Raw genomic sequence first — 14,202 nt, forward strand, 5'->3', positions numbered from 1 at the left:
TCTTGTGAAGGAACGGAAAGCTTCTTCTGAGGTGCTACGGGCAAATAGTGTTGAGGCAGCCAACACGTCACAGTTTCCAAGCTGCAATATCTATTTAGCTGCCATGGGTCAGCTAATTAATCAAAAGAGTGAGATGGAAACAGGAAAATATTTTTTGGTCCAGAGATTTCTGTAAATAAAATAATCTGTCATCCATTCATCTATCTATCTATCTATCTATCTATCTATCTATCTATCTATCTATCAATCATCTATCTAAATATATCCTTACATATGATAATATAACAAAATACTTACAAATACAAATTAATATGCAAGTGTATGAAGCATTAAGTTCTCCTCCCCGCCAAACCCCAGCATGAATATAGATTCATTGACCTTACTCTAGTGGTAATAACTAATTTTTCTTTCAAACAAACCCAGAAGTTCATGGTGCAAAGCAGGGTAGATGACTCAGCAGGTAAATCACTTGCCAGCAAGTCAGATGGCTTGAATTTAATCTCATGGTGGCAAATGAGAACTCACTCCTGCAGGATGTCCTCTGACCGGTACAGTAACTCAGTGGCATGTACAGGACATTGCCTCCTCCATACATAAATAAATAAATATAACAATTTCTTAAAAAGTTGTCCATACCATGTTAATTCTTTTTATCCACACTTTGACATAATAAGTGATTCTGATACATTAGAATATATTATGGTGTGTTGTAGTTATGTTTTGTTTCCTTCAATGTATATCTTTTTGAAAGTGAAAGGCATTTAATGAAATGTATATTTGTAAACATTTCATACTTGAATTGCAGTTCCTCCAGAAATTCTTTCCTTCCTTCATTCACTTATTAATCCATCCATCCATTCATTCATGTTTGAAAGAGAGACTATTTCACTCTGGCTGGCCTTGAACTCTGCTGGACCAGACTGCCCCAAACTCACAGAGATATACCTACATCAGCCTCCTTTGTGTTAGTATTAAAGACACCATCTATCACAGCTCCACAGTAATCGTTGAAAGGAAAACAAAGACAACTTTTCTTTCCTCCCTAGAAGGTACTCTTTCTCTTTCCTTGTGTTCTGTCTATTTCTTCTAGTTCTTGCTGGTAGCAATGTCAAGCCTGATAACCCAGCCATATTTTGCTGTAAAAGACACATTCCTTTCTAGCATCTCATACTGGGAAAGACTGAGTCATGTTATAGATTGTTCCGTGTTCATCCCATTTTGTTGTATTTTGAGATAAAAAAGATACATTGCTAAACCTTCTCTGCTTTAGTACAAATAACTACATATGGCATATTTTATAATGTTGAATTCCCCAACATGTGGTAGACTTTCACTTTCAAGTTATTGCTTAAATTGTCCCAGGCTTCTGGTTTTAAGAGCACATTATTAATTTCCTCACATTTAGGATCTTGGTATATTTTATATTTGATCTCTTATGAAGAATAATTTGACTATATCTTCGGCTATGTTTGTGCTAGGTCATAAAAGCAGGTGGTGACCCAGTGGGGCCAATGAAGACATTAACTCGACTGCAGAAATGGTCATGGATGAGAAAAGCCAGTGTACCAGGCCTACAAGACAAGAAGCCGGTGTTAATAGACCCCCGTGAGTAATCAGCTCTCCAATCAGCTCACCAACGTTTGTGAGGAAGGACTGGCCCCTCTTGGATTAGTGAAGTCTCTTCTGATATGGTCTAAATGGAATTAATGACCTTTGAGCCTTTTCTGCATTGTTATTTGAAAACAGATATCCTAGCTTCAATTCCTGAGTTTCACCCCTTCTCCCTTACCTCACAAGGAAGACCAGGAAACACGTGAGAGTGCTGTGACTGTAGCTTGGAACAATAGGGTTGGCTGTGTCTATGCTTCCTTTTCCAGGCCATAGAAAACAATATTTGAGCCGGGTGGTGGTGGTGCACGCCTTTAAGGCGGATTTCTGAGTTCGAGGCCAGCCTGGTCTACAGAGTGAGTTCCATGACAGTCAGGATTGTACAGAGAAACCCTGTCTTGAAATTGCCCCCCCCCCCCAGAAAAAAGAAAACAATATTTGTAATTTTTTTATGGGAGTGAAGAAAGGTACGCTGCCTAGGCCTCGCGACTCTCATTTGTAATTATTTATTTTCACAACCTGGTGAACAAGTTTGTTTGTTTGCTTGTTGTACAACTTTGACTTGCACCAGGTGAGATTTAACACATAGAGCTACTTCCCTGGAGTGACTCAACATTGTCATACCTGTAATTATTTACATGTAGCAGTAGCTTTTTTTCCCCCATTTGCCTGTCTGTTTCCCCACAGCTTCTGACTGGACACAATCCACTCAGGGCAGAAAATGGGCATGAATGGAAAATTTCTGAAATAAACAATTTATAGATGTTGAAGTCTGAAGATGTCTTGATCCTTTTAGGCAAGGATTTGGACAGCCAAATAGCAAACCATTACTTTATCCAGTATATATGGTTTATAGGCTATGTGTACCATCAGAGAGAGAGAGAGAGAGAGAGAGAGAGAGAGAGAGAGAGAGAGAGAGAGAGAGAGAGACTTTTAATGCAGTATATTAACAGTGTATTGCATTAATATTGTCATTCTCTTTGTCTATTTCAGAAGTTAAGCTTTAAAAATCTTGGTCTATACAAGATTCATACTACTCAGTTTCCTGAACAGGCTCTAGGAGCAGTCTTTTATAGACACTGGTCATTTCATCAAACTGACTGTCATGCCGTACTCACTGATAACTTACCAGTGTACTTCATGATGCTGAAGATGTTATACCTTCTTCCACTTTCTTCCATCTTTTTCTTGCTATTGGAAAAGATATGAGATATACACTATGTGAAAATATCTCTGGAGAATCATATTAAAATAGAAAAATCTGAATGCAAATATTATTTCAGTCCCATCCTCTGAGATTTCAGCTCTTTAAGTGAGGCGAATGATTTAATTTTCTTCCGTGTGATGATTTCTTATACATATGGCCTCAAAAATTAAAATATTTATGAATAGAAATGCTCCAAGTTATGCTCATAAGTTGCGAGGATGTTTTACAATTTGTAGTTCTTCCTCAAGTGTCTTTCAACATACTGTCTTTGCGTAAGCCTATTCATTTCAATCTAATTAATGGTAATCAACAGATATCATTTTGAAAAGTTTAAGAAAAATTGACTTTGATAAAACTTTCATATACCAAATGTACTTGCATTTTAAAGATATATGAATTTAAGTTGCTTTATGATACTGACTGACTTCCTGGCTTATCCTGTGCTGTTCATTCATTTCTATTAAACCGAAGAAAGCATAGTATTTACACGTTCTGTGTCTGTGGAATCATTAGTCTTGATTATTTTAGCTTATGTTTTTTATCTTTCAGAAGGTGATGAGGACACATTGCTTTCTTGTGTGAAATTAACCAAATCCCAAGGAAAGAAAGATGTTGACATGGCCACCAGGGAAAGCAGAAAACTGAAAGCTGGGCCAGAATCTCTTTCTGCATCCCGCAGTAGAACCAGCATTTCAAATGGGCACAGCTGGAAAGACACGGTGTCTCCTGATGACATTGACATGCCAGTGTGGAAGAACTGGAAACCTTTCCCAGAAAATCCATTCTGGACAAGTGCAGATCTTCCAGTTGCCCAAGTAGGACACTGGGGGTGTTCCTCTTGTCACCATCGTCATCTCAAAGCTTCTTACACAGAGATGGACCTCTTAAGCACATGGGTAAGTTTTTAAACCACTTAAGTACATCATCTTACTGAGAAGCTTTGTACAAACATGGAAAAACAGGTAACAAACACCAGAGCTGCATGGACCTTCCAAAGATTCCGATGCTCTCACCACTTGTTAATGCTGGATATGTTCTCCTTTTTTGGAATAATATACTACACCGAAGTATATTCTAGAAGTTTCTTTTTACTTGAATGTGGGATTTAGCTACTAACTAGGGTCAAGAAAATGATCTTTGCATTGTCTAAACTATTGATGCTTTTGTAAGATTTCACTTCCCAACAATAACCAAAATGAAGCATGGGGCCTGCCATCCTCAAGAGCCTTTCACATGAATTAAATAATCTCAGTCACACGATAACTATAGGGTAAGGGTTTATTCTAATATTATGCTACTAACACTTCCCAATGCTTTCACAAGTATAGAAGCTACAGCACAGACATGTTAGGAAAAGTCAGAAGTCAAACAGGGAAGGAATATGAGTCCATATCTGGAATTCATATGATCATATATGGGAGATCCTCTTTTTAATGATTATTTTATTGTATTTTCCATATACTAAGTTACTCAGTAGAATTGTGGACTATATGAGAAAGAATATAACTTTATAAACAGACAAATTGGATTTGGTTTCTAGCTCTGCTACTTTTTCAGCTTAGACAAATTACTCAAACCATTTAATCTGAATTTTTTCCAACTGTGAAATGAAAATGGTGATATTAAATGCACAAGGTACGCTGAGAAGCCAAAATTAAATATCATAAATCGTCTGGGACTTAAGGACTTTTTATCTTGGCTCTAAGTTCCTTCCTTAGGTGTGTACTGTACCTTAATTTTCTTTGAGTTAATGGTTCAGTTTATTTGTGCAGGATTAATGGGGCAGCTGTGTGTATCCAGAAAGCCTGCTCTATGCCATTTTCTCTAAAGATTAATTTCTCATTAGATAGTAGCTGTATTTTATAATGCATTAAAGATTTCTGAAAAGTCTCATTTTCGTGAAACTCTTTTCCATGTTGTAAGATTTGCTCATTAGATCTCAGAAGGTTGAGGCTAGAGAGAGGACCCAGAAGTGAAGAACTCACAATGTTCTGGAATGAGACACAAGTCTTGCTTCCAGCGAACACATTAAATAGTTTACAATTGCTTGTAACTCCAGCTCCAGAGAAATGTATGCCTGCTGGTGTCCCCTGAATTCCACAGTCCAGTGCACATACTCATGCATAAACATAATTAAGCACAAGCATAAAGATTAACTGTGCCTTTGAGGATGACCAGTAAGATCACATGTGAGTAGTGCACCCTGATATCTCTCTATATCTATCTATCTGTCTGTCTGTCTATCTATTATCTATCTTCTATCAATCTATCATCTATATATCTCTATCTCTATATTTATCTATCACATCTATATCTATCATCTATCATATCCATATCTATCATCTCTATAGCTATCATATTTCTATCTATCATCTCTATCTATATCTCTATTTGTCTATCTATATATGTCTATCATCTCTAAATCTATCATCTCTATATCTATTATATGTCTATCTACCATCTATCACATCTATATATCTACATCTATCATCTCTATATCTATCATATCTCTATGTCTCTATATCTCTATCTATCATCTATCTATCATATCTATATATCTATCATCTCTGTATTATATCTCTCTATCTCTGTCTCTCTGTCTCTCTGTATCTATCTATCTATCTATCTATCTATCTATTATCTATCTATCTATCTATCTATCTATCTATCTATCTATCTATTATCTATCTAACTGGTGTCTGTAACAGTTGCAAGGAGTGACAGCAGTGAGGTGAGCTGTACTGCCTCATCTGGACCACTCTTAGGGATGGATCTCATCTTTCTTCTGTCATCATTTTCCAGGGCAGCTGGAGTTGGCAGACATCTTTTCAGCAGCTTCTGCAAAGGGGGCTGCCAATATAGAGACCTGGGACCAGTTTTTGAAGACAGTGATAGCTTCAGAAGCAAGATCAAGGATGTTGATTCTTTAGCAAATGTCAAAGCTGATACATGGCAGAGGAGTCAGGAATGCCCAGAGCTTTCCTCAAGAATAAAATCTGCACTGCTAGCACCGGCATTTCTAGATTCAGCAGATGGGCTTCAATCTAATTTGTCATGCTCATCTCATTACTGTGCTTTATAGTTCTCCTGGGCTGTACTGCCAAAGTGACCATTGGAGATGTCTAAAAGCTGCCTTGAGCTTTCTGCCTCTGTGTCTTTGTGTGATGCTCCTTTACTTGCATGTCACTCTTTTTAGAGAATTTCTCCATCTCATAAGCTCACATCAGAAGCTTTGTCTCTTAGAAATCCTTGCTGGACCCATGCCAGATGGAAGCCATTTCTCTTCACATTAAACTCCTAGGTCATGCAAACACCTTATTGTTTCATTAGACAGCCACCAGACATGTAACGTCTACTATGTGGCATCAGAAAATTGGGCATTATGTTGGAGAGGTAAAAACATATATGTTGTCTTCCTGGAGCATTCCATATTCTAGCAGGTACCGGAATCAAGCATTTCTTTACTTCCTTTAAGTAATTTGTAAGTCCATTGTCCCTAGAATGGAAGAAAATAAACCTAAGAGTAGAATTTGCTGCTTAAATGAATATAGTTGAAAAACCAATGGATTTTGTTTCTAAGTACCTTTGAAAATTCTTTTTATTTTAACGTTTATTTCCTTTTCTGTGTGTGAGTGTTTTAGGAAATGGTGTCAGATTCCCTAGGACTAGCATCAGAGAGGGTTGTGAGCCACCATGCGGGTGGATGAACCAAACCAGTGTCTCCTGGCAGAGCAGCCAATGCTCTGAACCATTGGTGTATCTTCCCCTTATCTTTAAGCATCTTGATAACAAAAATTCCTTTTTGCTTTTTCGTTCCCACACCTAAGGCTTTTCTAATGAATCCTGTTATTTGTAAATCCTAGTTTTGGGTACATGTGAGTGCTTGTGGTAGGTAAACACAGGAGTGTCGCTGCCTTCTTTTGTATTTAAATGGTCTTGTGTCTCTTAATGCATACCCGAATGACTGAATTTACCTACTAGAAGGTCAAACATATCTGCTGAATTCTTGGAATTTCAAATGGTAACATTCAGCATTTGTGACAGGATGGCCTCGGTGGATTTGAAGAGTTAGTCAAGATCATGTTGGAGTTAAATTGGTTTGGTAAACTTAATGAGAGCACGTACACTCAGGGATTTGAGACACCAGAGCCAAACCAGTGGGATGAGAGCAAATTATTATTTTTATATTCTACACGTATACTCCATAATGATAACAAGCGAAAACTATTCTGCTTCATTTTAGCATTGCTGGTCTTTTCTTCTATAGTAATTGCAGAGTTATTATTTGGGTTATTTAACTTTCATTCTGCAGAGGTACAGAAAGGCAGATGACGTTAAGGGAAAGGGTGTACTTATGAAATGAGAGTTACTATAAGGACAGGTAGTCAGAGGTGACACTTGTGTGATTTTAAAGGGTAAAAGTATGATTATATATATGTATGCCAGCATGCTCAGCTATGGTGGAGCTATGTCTGAGTACCGTATTGCAGTCCTAACCCTTACTCCCCCTCATATATGACTCTCCAAAGTCCCCTTTTGGGCTTATGTTCTCCAAGCTGGCTCTGAGGGTCCAACCCGGCACAGGCATGAACACGAGAGTGAACCTAAGTAAACTTCCCCTTCAACTCACTCACTCCAGTTGTGTACAGAAGCTTCAGTCTCTGCTCGACCCATTTCTCCTTAATGATACCCAAAGTAACTGTTTGCAAATAATAGGGCCACTGAGATGATAAAGTGAAATGTGTTAGATGTCAGTCAACAGCATCGAAGATTAATCCTCAGTTAAACAATGCAGAGGTTTGTGTGACGATGAGAAGGAAGCAGCCTCTTATTTGGTTGAGAACGTGAGCAAACTGAATCCTACATGCGAGTGCATCTTCTGTGAAGGATGCTTGTCTGAACGTCAACAGGTGAAGGACGGACAAAGAGAGTCTAGCCTCTTGCAAGATCTGAAGGGTCTAAAGAGTAGAAAAAGACAAGAGACTGTGGAATTGATGCAAGTCGAGATGGGCAAGGGATCACTCAGGTTTATAAATGTGTGTACGCTGCAAGAGAAACATCAAAAGGAAAAACACCGATGTCTGCCTTCTAACGTATGAGACCAGTGCGTTTGAGAAAGGTTTTGAGACGCATCTGAAGAGAGATAATGGTGGAGGCACCCCAAAATGATGCTGAAGCCAAGTGTTTAGAGCCAATTCACAAGAGAGACTGAAAGGTACTTAGTAGGATGCTTGTATCCTAATAGCTTGGAACATCTAAAGGGGGAGTAAAGGAGCAAGAGCTATAGGATCAAAGGAAATATGAATATGAAGCAGAGTGTGCATTGAAAATATGGGAGACTTACTTGGAGTAGAATATTATGATATTTGGTAATCTGAGTAATGTTTTGTCAGATTGATAAAAAGGATAAGCAAAATATTTTTATCATATTAAGAAATTGAAGTGGAGCAAGCACTTACCACTAAGCTTGACTATCCTAGGTTAATATTTGGAAACCACAAGACAAAAGATGAAAACTTGCTTTCATTAGCTGTCCTCTGCCTTCCATAAAACACTGTGGCATTGTCTTAGTCAGGGTTTCCATCCCTGTCCAAAATAGCATGACCAAGAAGCAAGTTGGAGAGGAAAGGTTTTATTCAGCTCACACTTCCACATTGCTGTTCATCATCAATGGAAGTCAAGCGGGTCAGGAAGCAGGAGCTGATGCAGAGGCCATGGAGGGATGTTCCTTAATGGCTTGCTTCCCCTGGCTTTCTCAGCTTGCTTTCTTACAGAACCCAAGACTACCAGCCCAGGGATGGCACCAACCACAATGGATCCTCTGAGCCCTGATCACTAATTGAGAAAATGCTTTACAGCTGGATCTCATGGAGGCATTTCCTCAAGGGAGACTCCTTTCCCCGTGATAACTCCAGCTTGTGTCAACCAGCACAGTCATGTTTATGCATACCTGCAGATACACACACACACACACACACACACACACACACACATGTAATTTTCTAAAGAATTCAAAGTGATTTAGATAAAAAATTGTAAACTATATACAGTCACACAGTTCTATCCTTAGAGACTGACACACCTAGTATCCTGTAGGAAGAAGGACCCAAATAAAAGAACTTCCTCACCAGATTGGTTTATGGCCATGTACATAAGAGATTCTTTTAGTTGATGATTGATGTAGGAGGCGTCAACCCACTGTGGGTGGCACTGTCAAGCAAGCAAACAAGCTATCTCCGAGCCTCCGAGCAAGGGAATAAGCAGTGAAGATTCCTCCAAGGTCTCTGCTTCAGTGCCAGTGTACCCCGACTTCTCTCAACGATGGGTGATTAGGCATATAAGCCAAATAGACATTTTTCTCCCACCACAGCACAGTGCTTTTCTTCACGTTTTTATCACAACATCAAAACACAAACTCAAACACGTCTAAAATATTTTGAAATTTATTTTTATGGCAATGTGAATTGAATGTGATAGCCACGAAGAATCTATGAGGAAGAAGCCAATCAGAATCCAGAATGAACAAAAAGCAAAGTGAGGAGTGACAAAGAGTCCACATCAGTTAAATTAGGATAGGTAACTGCACATACGAGAGCCCAGATAACTCAACAAACGTATAATATATTTAGATGCAGTGTCTGAGGCCAGGAAATACAACCAAGTTGTAAAAGAATCTGAGGATGAGAAAGGCTTGAAGGAACAGAATATCTGGCATCCATTTACCAAAATGCTATAACAAACAGAAAGTAGGGATAATGGAAATATTTTTAGTGAAGTTATTTCATTGAGAAAAGGATCTTTGATTATGCCATCCAATACAAAACTGGTAAATTAGGTAAATCAGTTCATTTCTAACCCTGTAGCTGTTTAGAGGACCCTTAAAATACCCAAAGTTTCCCATGTGTCCAACCCAAGTGATCTGTGTCTGTCTTCCTCTTTGCTTCTCTGTTCTGACATATTTGGGAATCCTCTCCAGCATCACTGATCTTTTATCTGATCCTCCAACCAACAGGTCATGTGGTTGGCTGGTTAATGTACCTGACATCTAATCTTGTCCATTTGATGGGCTTAGGAAAAGCTCATGAGGTAATGTAAAACACACTTCTGGGAGTGTCTATGAGAACAGCTAGAAACATAATCATATCATGGGGACCCTTATTTAAACAATGATCCAGCGGAGGATTTAAACTTTTTTTCATCAAATCTATTTATTTATTCCCTTTACAATTCCCTTTCTCTCCTCCAAGTACACCTTGGACAAGTCCTCCTTCCCTCTTTCCTTTTGTTTTGAAAAGGAGAAGACCCATATGGAATCAGATATATTATGGTATCAATACTCTCCTCCCAATATCAAGACACTGTAGAACTAGGCACAACCTCTCCAACTGAGGTCAGACAAAGCTGTTCTTTTAGGGTCAAGGGATTCACAGGCAGGCAGGCAGGCAGGCAGGCAGGCAGGCAGGCAGGCAGGGAACAGGCTCAAGGACAGCCTCTGATCCAGTTGATTGGGGGACCCACATGAAGACTAAGCTGCTTGAACCAGAGGGCCTAGGTTCAACCCCTGCTCACTCTTTGATTGGTGATTCAGTCTCTGGAAGCCACAAGGGTTATTCAGGTTAGTTGACTCTGTTGGTGTTCCTGTGGAGTCCCTATCCTCTTTGTGTACTTCAATCTTTCTCCCAACTTTTCCGTAAGACTCCCTGAGTTCCATCTAATGTTTGGGTGTGAGTCTCTGCATCTCTTTCCATTAGCTGCTTTGTGGAGCCTCTGAGAGGACAGTTATGCTAAATTCCTGCAAGCATTACAGAGTATCATTAATAATGTCAGGGATTGGATTGGGCTGGTTGGCCATTCCTTCCATCTCTGCTCCATCTTTGTCCCTGCACATCTTGTAGGCGGGACACATTTTGTGTTGGAGACTTTGTGAGTGGGTTGTTGTCCATATCCTTCCTCTGGGAGTCGTGCCTGGCTACTGCAGGATCCATATGCCCCAGTGCTAGAGATTGCCCCCATGAGCCCATTCTCCCTTCTCTCTCCTCTGCTCTCCCTACATATGATCTTCCACATCCTGCTCGGCTTCCCTCCCCACACTCTCTTCCACCAAATGTCCTCCTTCCATTGATCTCCAATATCTCTTTTGTTTCCCCCTTTGAGAAAGATTCAAACATCCATCCTTGTACCCTCCTTGGGTTTGTTGATTTTAACATGGTTATCCTGTACTTTATGGCTAATATCCACTAATAAGTGAGTACATAGCATGCATATCCTTTTGGTCTGGGTTTTCTCACTCTGGATGATATTTTCTAGTTCTATCCATTTGCCTGTGAAATTCGAGATGTTCTTGTTTTTAATGGCTGAGTAGTATTCCACTGTGTAGATATACCACATTTTCTGTATTCATACTTCAATTGAGAAACATGTAGGTTGTTTCTAATCTCTGGCTATTGTGAATAAAGCTGCTATGAACATAGTTGGGCAAGTGTCCTTATGGAACAATGGAGCATCTTTTAGCTATATGCCCAGGAATGGTAGAGCTGGATCTTGAGGTAGAACTATTACCAATCTTCTGAGAAACTGCTAAATTGACTTCAAGAGTGGTTATCAAGTTTACACGCCCACCAGCAATGGAGAAGTGTTCCCCTTGCTCCACAACTTTAACAGCATGTGCTGTCCTTTGAGTTTTTGATCTTAGCCATTCTGATGAGTATAAGGTAGAATCTTAGAGTTGTTTGATTTGCATTTCCCCGATGACTAAGAATGTTAAACATTCATTTAGCTGCTTCTTGACCAGTACAGAATACTCAGTTTAGAATTCTTTGTTTAGCTCTGTACTCCATTTTTAATTGGGTTATTTGGACTGTCAGGGCCTAATTTCTTGAGTTCTTTATATATTTTGGAATCAGACACACACTTAACCTCATAGAACAGAAAGTGGGGAATGTTCTTGAACTCATCAGTACAGGAGACAACTCCCTGAAGAGAATACCAGCACCTTAGGCACTAAGATCAAGAATTAATGAATGAGACCTCATGAAACTGAAAAGCTCTGTAAGTCAAAGGGCACACACCATCATCAGGACAAAATGACAATTTACAGACTAGGAAAAGATGTTTACTAACCCTACATCCAACAGAGGACTTAAAGTTTTATTAGATTCCTTGGACATGACAATGTTGTAGAAGGCAAGGCCTGTATGAAGTAGGCTACTCATTCATCCTGTGGCTTGCCTCTTTTCTGCCTGCTGTACTGTTCCTTCGTGCCCTTCCAGTCATGGTGGACTACCTCTGAGACCATGCAGACAACAAGCCCTTCTCCCTTGAGTTATTTCTGTCACCTGGGTTTAATAGTGATAGGAAATCTAAGACAACCTACCTAAGTGAATAGTTCAACTTGAAGTGCACAACTAATGCCACAGCCACCTTGCAGAATTTTAAGAGCCCCCTCAACATCTACAGGGTTAGGGGTAAGCTGATTCATCAAGTATGCCTTACCAGCTCTCAGTCTGCTCCATACAATCTTTCACATGGGTTAAATGTGGGCTCTCTCTCCCAAACTTTAAATATGTGGATGATTTCCTCATTTCCCCCTGTCACTTCTATTTATTTGATGACTTCTTAAGCATTGGAACTACTGAATGAACTAGTAATGATTCAAGGAGTGACCAACAAATTAGAAATCACTCTGAAAAGGAACCATACATAAGAGAACCTCACGCAGAAAGCAAAGTGGAAATAGGGAAGATAAAAGACAAATCTAACTTCACAGAGTTTTGTCTTCCTAGATGATGATGTTAAGTTCTTACCAAAAAAGTTTCAAAAAGTCTGTGGTCTCATAGAAAGGATTTTTTTTTTTTTTTTTTTTTTTTTTTTTTTTTTTTTACTCAGTGAGTATTAACACATGTTTAATATGTCGTGTTACAGCTCTAAGTCATTAAGAATCATTTGCTGGCTGAGTTGTGAACCTTATCCATGCTGGAGTTATGTAGTGATAGAGTAGTTTGGCTGATAGATTTGGAGAACATGAAAAACTAAAGTCATCATAAATGATTATATGAATTGAAACATTTAAAGGAAAAATAGAAAGTATGATCCAAAAGACAGCTACACTTCTTGCACTCAGCACAGAAATTAATAAAACTCAAAAATGATTCTAAAGACAATTTTAAATGAACAAGAACCAAGTGTTAATTATGATTAATCTACATGACATATTTTCAATTATCGTCAATATAATGCTTGATGGAGGGAGAGTCGGCATCTACCCAGGAGAAGAATTTAAAGACAACGTATACATCCATTCATTATTCCCTTATATAAAAAATTCTTGTCAAGCTCCCAAGTTGCTCAGTATACCATCAGGGGAGGTCAGGAGGATATGAGAGGGTTTGGGTGATGTGGTAAACAAATGAGCTACTATTTCATATTTATAATGGATAGTCTATGCTATCTGATTTAAAGGAAGTGTTTAAACCAGAGAATACATAAGTGCATCCCTTTGTGTAAAAATTCACTAGGCTACAAATATCCTGCATTATTTGTATGTCAAGTATTCCAGAGAAAGATCTAGGCAGACATGAAAACATATTTTATCTTCTTAAAAAGTAAACCTTTGAAAGAAACACTTAAAATGCAAAGAACTGTAACAGTATATATTGTTAGGTTTATGGGAAATTTTTTAGGTCGAATTTGAAGAAAGTAATGTCCAAATGCATATTAAATGTTAAACTGTCATTTCAAATGAAAATATTTTACACTATGAAATAAAGATAAAGTGAGAAAATGTAATTGCACTGTGTGAAGTACTATTCTCAAAGTCCAAGGTAAATACAGATATTGTTAACTTAATATCAATAGAGCATTTGAACCAGTGTAATTTTGGGGGGGTTGAAGTTTGCTACTTCTCAACCATAGAGCCATCATGAACATTAGTTAGAAGAACAGATCTCACATGGAATTCCAAAATTGGTACAGAAAGCAAAACATTTTTGCCTAAATGTGTTGCTTTTCCTCTCTCCCTTTTTGTTGCTGTGACAACATGCCTGATAAAGATGACTTAAGGGAAAAAATTATTATCATGGCTCACAGTCTGAGGGTCCCCTGCATCAAGACAGGAGCCATGGACACAAGAGCCTGAGGTAGCTGGTCCCATAGTGTCCCTAGTCAGGAAATAGAGATCAATGCTGTCCTCAGTTTCTTCTTTTTTCTTCTCTTCTCTTCTCTTCATTTCTCTTCTTTTATTTCTTTCTTTTATTCGATATATTCTTTATTTGCATTTCAAATGATTTCCCCTTTCCTGGATTACCCCCTCCCCAAAAGTCCCATAAGCACTCTTCGCTCCCCCTGCTCCCCAATCAACCCCTTCCTGCTTCCCTGTCCTGGTATTCCCC

This window comes from Apodemus sylvaticus, chromosome 15, assembly GCF_947179515.1.
Source record: "Apodemus sylvaticus chromosome 15, mApoSyl1.1, whole genome shotgun sequence".
In the NCBI taxonomy this organism is placed as follows: domain Eukaryota; kingdom Metazoa; phylum Chordata; class Mammalia; order Rodentia; family Muridae; genus Apodemus; species Apodemus sylvaticus.